This window comes from Rattus norvegicus, chromosome 3 (assembly GCF_021556685.1).
Source record: "Rattus norvegicus strain SHRSP/BbbUtx chromosome 3, alternate assembly SHRSP_T2T, whole genome shotgun sequence".
NCBI lineage: Eukaryota > Metazoa > Chordata > Mammalia > Rodentia > Muridae > Rattus > Rattus norvegicus.
The window spans coordinates 106,146,022-106,152,130 of record NC_141536.1 but is presented as its reverse complement, the minus strand read 5'-3'; the positions used below and the strand labels follow the sequence as shown (position 1 = coordinate 106,152,130).

Here is a 6,109-nt window from a genome sequence, read left to right as displayed (position 1 = left end):
GAGACAGTTTTCTTTTTTTTTTTTTTTCCTTCGGAGCTGGGGACCAAACCCAGGGCCTTGCGCTTGCTAAGCGCTCTACCACTGAGCCAAATCCCCAACCCCCAGGAGACAGTTTTCAAATAAGGAAATGGTGCAACTGTGGTTGGTCTTCTACCACACTGTCCTTTTGTTTTCTAATTGACCTTTGAAGAAAAGAGTCTGCTAAACAATGTGAAGATAAAAGTCAGTGGGAAATTGCTTGCCTTCCAAAGACATGAGATTAGTAGTTCTTACTTTCAGGGGCTTGCATAACTATTGCTGATAGGAGAGACAGACAGACTATGGTTGCTAAAGAACACCATTCATTTAAAAATGTCACAGAGGGAGCTATAGAGCTAGCTCAGCACGTAAGAATACTGACTGCTCTGGGACAGTACCCAGGTTCTCTTCCCCACACCCATATGGCAGCCCAGCATTTTGGGTTGATTTCCAGGGGTTCTGAAGCCCTCTTTTGGCCTCCAATGGTACCAGTCTCACATGTGGTGCATAGACATACATCCATATATTAAGTGAAAAAAACTTAAAGGCTTGGGCTGGAGAGATGGCTCAATGGTTAAGAGCACTGACTGCTCTTCTTTTTTTTTTTTTTTTTTTTTGGTTCTTTTTTTCGGAGCTGGGGACCGAACCCAGGGCCTTGCGCTTCCTAGGTAAGCGCTCTACCACTGAGCTAAATCCTCAGCCCCATGACTGCTCTTCTAGATAGAGGTCCTGAGTTCAATTCCCAGCCACCAAATGGTGGCTCATAACCAAATGTGATGGAATCTGATGCCCTCTTCTGGTGTGTCTGAAGACAGCTTCAGTGTACTCATATACATAAAATAAATAAATCTTTTAAAAAAATGTACAGGCTTATTTTAATTTCATGTGTGTTTGTGTTTGCCTGCCTGTATTGTCTGTACACCACGTGTATACAGTTGCCCATGAAAGCAAGAAGAGGGTGTTGGATTCTGTGGAACCAGAGGTACAGACCGTTGTGAGCCAGAGCACCCTAGTGCCAAGGACCAGCCTTGGCTTGGAGAGCAACCTCAGCAAGGGGTGTTTAGGAACAGCAAAACTATCAACTCGAAATCAATCCTACGGTACAAGCTGACAGCCTTCTGTTCTGCTCCACAGTTCTCCAGAGAGCTCAAGACAGCTCAGCTCTTGTAGACCAAAGCCCAATCTTTTACTTAGCAATTCAATCATCCTCTTATGGACTCTGTGGGCACCTGTATTCACACATACACACACTCACACATAAATATTAAACTTTGTTTTTCCAGACAGGGTTTGTCTCTGCCTCCTGAATGCTGGGAATAAAGGCATGCACCACCACTTAAACATTACTTTAATAAAGGTAGGGGTGGCGGTTTTAAACTAGGCCTGGAGGTAGGTCTACAATCCTAGATGCTTGTGGGAGTGAGGCAGATGGTTAACACATTCAAGGTCAGCCTGAGCTATAGAATGGATTCAAGGCCAGCCTGAGCCTCCTAATGAGACTATGTCCAAATGAAGGGTGTAGTTTCAGTGGTACAGAGCTTGTTGAGTGAGAACAGCTCTGGGCCTGTTTTCCAAAGGTGCAAAATCACCTTTGGAAAGAGTATTTGCACCATGAATTACATGATCAGTGAAAATAATGCTCCAGTTTTCTCATACGCTCACCAATACGTGTTTTGTGTATGTGAATGTGGTATAGGTATCCATATGTCAAGACATGCATGTAGAGCTCAGATGTTTTGGTTTTTTGGTTTTTCCAGACAGGGTTTCTGTGTAGACCAGGCTGCCCTCAAACTCGGAGGTCTGCCTGCCTCTGCTTCCTAAGTGCTGGAATGAAAGGTTTACATCACTACTGCCTGGACACAACTTCAGAGGTTCAGCTTCAACTTTCACATTGTTTGAGGAAGGTCTTAGTTTGAAACTTTGTATGCCAGGCTAGGGAGCTGGCAAACTGCTAGGGAGTGTCTTCTCCGCCTTCCCTGTTGTGTAGCTACAATTATAGGTGTGTGCTACAGAGTATTCAAGGCAGAAACATGGCCCACTGAGCCATCTTTGTTCTGTTGTTACTTTGATACAGGGTCTTACTGTGTATCCCAGGCTGCCTTTGAACTTGCAGCAATCCTCTTGATTCCTCAGTGTGCTCTCAAGTACTGGGATTGCTATAGAATATTTTGTCCATGACTTCCTACCATTTTCGTGGCTGGCTTTGAATTTGTGATCTTTTTGGAGCCTCGTGAGTGCTGGGATTATAGAACTGTGCCAACAAATCCATCTTAAAAAATTTTTTTTCTAAACAAGTCAATTTATTTAAACAGTTGACTTAGGCATCTGCAATGGTGACTTCAACCTTCACTCCTGGGTCAATACTGATGGAAATAATCTGTTTAACAATCTCAGAAGGACTGTGTAAATCAATGAGTCGCTTGTGAATTATCATCTAGAAACGATCCCAGGTCTTGGAACCTTCACCACAAGGTGTTTTTCTGGTAGTGATTCTCAGTGTCTTGGTAGGCATGCACACCGGTCTTTTCACTTTCAGATTCTTCTCCTTTGTGCCTCTGCTCAAACCTTCTCCAGCGACTTCACATATCGACTGGTGAGCGTGATTGAATTTGGTGAATCGCCACTTCCGGCTCCACAGGTGTCTTTCCGGTACCTTTAAATGCCACAGCTGAGGCTTCCTGATCGACTTGTTCCTCAGCAGGAGCCAACAGCAGTGAGTCAGGACAGAGGAGACTGGACAAAGCTCGGCAGCACGCACCACCAGGTCTCAAAAAGCCATCTTAAAATTCTTAAAAATAATTTTTAGGCCTGCCTTGTGACCCCAAGACCAGCCATGTTATATAGCAATCTACTGTCTAAACAAAAAATGAAACTTTATTAAACTTCTTTTGTTTAGGGGCACATGTGGAAGTGAGTGGACAGATGTGAGTCATCAGTAGGTTTAGCAGCAAATACCTTAATCCACTGGCTGAAAGTTTATTTACAGTTAGCTTCTTCGATATCATATCTAAGAAGTCTTCTTCAATTCACCCACGATCACTCTTACATTTTTATATAAATAGTTCTATTGTAAGAAGGAACCAAACTGAACCCATTTTGAATAAAACTTCTATTTTGAATAGGGGTCAAATAAAATTTAAGTTACCAAAACCTTCTGGGGTAACTGACATCCTGGTTGGCAAGTTGAGACATGAATGTTAGGCAAGTCGAATAACCCAACCAATGAGAACAGGGTTAAGTGTACCACAAAGACATGCCCCTAAGGAAGTCGCCTTTCCCTAAACTCTGGTTGATGGGGTAACTTGGCACAGATGTTAATAGTTTTGAAGTTCAAAGACTCTGTTATATTGAGTATAATAAATTTTTCTCATCTGCGTAAATACTAAGATGAACATTAGAAGATGCGGTCAGTTGCTACGTTTGTGCTGCTGTCCCTGACTAGTCTGTTTTTGCTGCCTAATCCAAATAAATATCTTGTTTTGCTGGACTCTTGTGCCTGCTGGGTTGTTTTGATTTCAGACCCTAACGATACAAAGATTTATTCTTCCCAGACTGTGGTAGCAGCTCTTAATCCCAGCACTCGAGAGGCAAAAGCAGTTGGATCTGAGTTTAAGGCCATCCTGCTCTTATAGAGGCAAGTTCCAGTACAGCCAGGGTTACATAGAGAAGCTCTGTCTTGTAAGGAAGATGTATGGGACTGGAGAGACGGCTCAGTGGTTAAGAGGACTGACTGCTCTTCCAGAGGTCCTGAGTTCAGTTCCCAGCACCCACATGGTGTGGCTCGCAGCTATTAGTAATGGCTAATGCCCTCTTCTGGCATGCCAGGGTGCATGTAGATAGAGCACATACAAAATACATAAAGCTTAAAAACAGAAAGTAGTCCAGGAACCTTCATTAGTGCCAGATAGCCAAAAACAGACTATAATGTTATTGTTACGCTTATCTTTGTAACAGAACTACAACTCTGATTGCTGTACCTTGTAAAGTTGAGTGTTCTACCTTTGTATTTCTTAAGATTTCGATTATTTGTATTTCCATATGAATTTTATTTCAGCACAGAAAAGAGAAAGAAAAAAATGGATTGATAAAAATTGTATTCAAGCTAGGCAGTGGTGGGGCATGGCTTTAGCTCAGAGTGAGTTCTGTGAGTTTGAGGACAGCCTGGATTACAGAGTTCCAGGAGAGCCAGGGATACACAGGAAAATTGTCTTTAAAAAAAAAAAGTACTCAGTTTATAGATCAATTTTGAATGTCTTCATTTTAACCTGTTATAGAGACATGAAAATGTTAAGTTAGATCTCTAGTTTCAGCAACATTTTATAGTTTTTCAGTGTAGATGTCTTCAACTACAGTTTGAGTATGAAGCATCTCTCGAAGGCCCATGTGCTAAAGGTTTGATTATTGCCTAAGGTGCTATTGGGGTGTAATAAATTCTTTAGGAATTAAAGCAGTTTTTGTAGTTTTGAGACAGGGCCACATTAGATAGCTCTGGCTGGCATGGAACTCACAACAATCCTGCCTCTTAGTTCCAAGTACTGAGGAGGCACTTGCTACTAAAGTGTGAGCCCCTGTGTCTGTGTGATGAAAATGGCTCCCGTAGGCTCATGTATTTGAATCCTTGGATGATTGGATGGTGGAACTGGGAAAAATTGGGAGGTAAGGCTTTAGTGAGGAGGTTTTGGCACTGTCAGTGGGCTTTGAGGTTTGGAAAAGCCCAGGTTATTCATTGCTTTCTCTGCCTATTTGTCGATAAGGATTTAAGTAAGCTCTCAACTATGGCACCAACAACATGCCACCATGTGTGCCAGCCTGCTCCCATGTGCCCTGCCACAGCAGTCATGGACTCTAACCCCCAGAACCATGAGCCCCAAATTAAACACTTTCTTTTGTAAGGAGCCTTGGTCATAGTGTTTTGTCTCCCGCCAAAACCCTATTTAATGCTTTTTTTTTTTTTTTTTGGTTCTTTTTTTCGGAGCTGGGGACCGAACCCAGGGCCTTGCGCTTCCTAGGTAAGCACTCTAACCACTGAGCTAAATCCCCAGCCCCACTTTTTTTTTTTAAGATTTAATTTTTAAAACTATGTGTATATGTGGGCATATGCACATGAGTACTGGGTGCCCACGAAGACCACAAGAGGATGAGTGTGGGAATCCCTTTAGCTGGAGTTATAGGCAGTTGTGAGATGCCTGACTTGGGTCCTAAAAATTGAAGAGTCTTCTGCAGGAGTATATACCTGCTGGTGACATGGCAGTGCACACCTCAAAGAGAATTCCAGGACAACCAGGGCTACAGAGAAACTCTGTCTCAAAAAAAAAAAAAAGAAAAAAAAAAAAGAAAAAAAAAAAAAAAGGTAGTACAGGCCCTAACCACTGGGCCATCATCCAGTCTTCATTTTTTTTTTTTGCTTTTTTTTTTTTTTTTTTTTTTTTTTCTGAGAATCAAGCCCAGGTCCTTGTGCATGCTAGGTAAGAGCCCTACAACCAAGCCAAACCACCCAGTCCTATGTTTGTTTTTGAAAAGCAGGGTCTCATGTGACTGGGGCAGAAAATGAGCTTCTGGTCCTCCTGCCTCTCCCTCTTGAGCACTGAACTATAGGCTTATGTTACCACATTCAGCTCAGCTTTACTGATTTATAGGGTATGTAAATAGAAGTGGTGACTATCAACCTTGTTATCTTACTATTTCTGGTAGTAAGTTGCAAGGCTTAAGATTCAAAATGAGGCAACAAAGGGAGAAAAAAATTTTTTTAAGTACACTGTAGCTGTCTTCAGACTCGCCAGAAGAGGGCATCAGATCTCATTACAGATGGCTGTGAGCCACCATGTGGTTGCTGGGATTTGAACTCAGGACCTTTGGAAGAGCAGTCAGTGCTCTTAACCACTGAGCCATCTCTCCAGCCCCCCAAAGAACACTTTATAGCCAGGTACGATATACATCTAACTCTGCACTTACCTGAGAGGTAGAAGCAGGGGGATCAAGGGTTTAAGGTCATCTTCAGATACAAAATGAGTTTGAGGCCAGTTTGAATACATGCGCCCCTGTCTCAGTAGTGGGAGAGAAGTGGGTGGAGGAGGTGTGAGATGGCCATCCA

At 42.6% G+C, this 6,109-nt stretch overlaps 1 pseudogene across 1 annotated transcript; it reads right to left on the bottom strand.

Moving 5' to 3' along the window:
- Positions 1-611: 611 nt before the first annotated feature.
- On the bottom strand, positions 612-5,264 carry LOC108350444 (40S ribosomal protein S20 pseudogene; annotated as a pseudogene). Its single transcript, XR_015684107.1, has 2 exons — positions 5,252-5,264; positions 612-2,797 (listed from the first exon to the last, which is right to left on the bottom strand). The product of XR_015684107.1 is annotated as a 40S ribosomal protein S20 pseudogene, transcript variant X2 (transcript).
- Between the last annotated feature and the right edge of the window lie 845 nt (positions 5,265-6,109).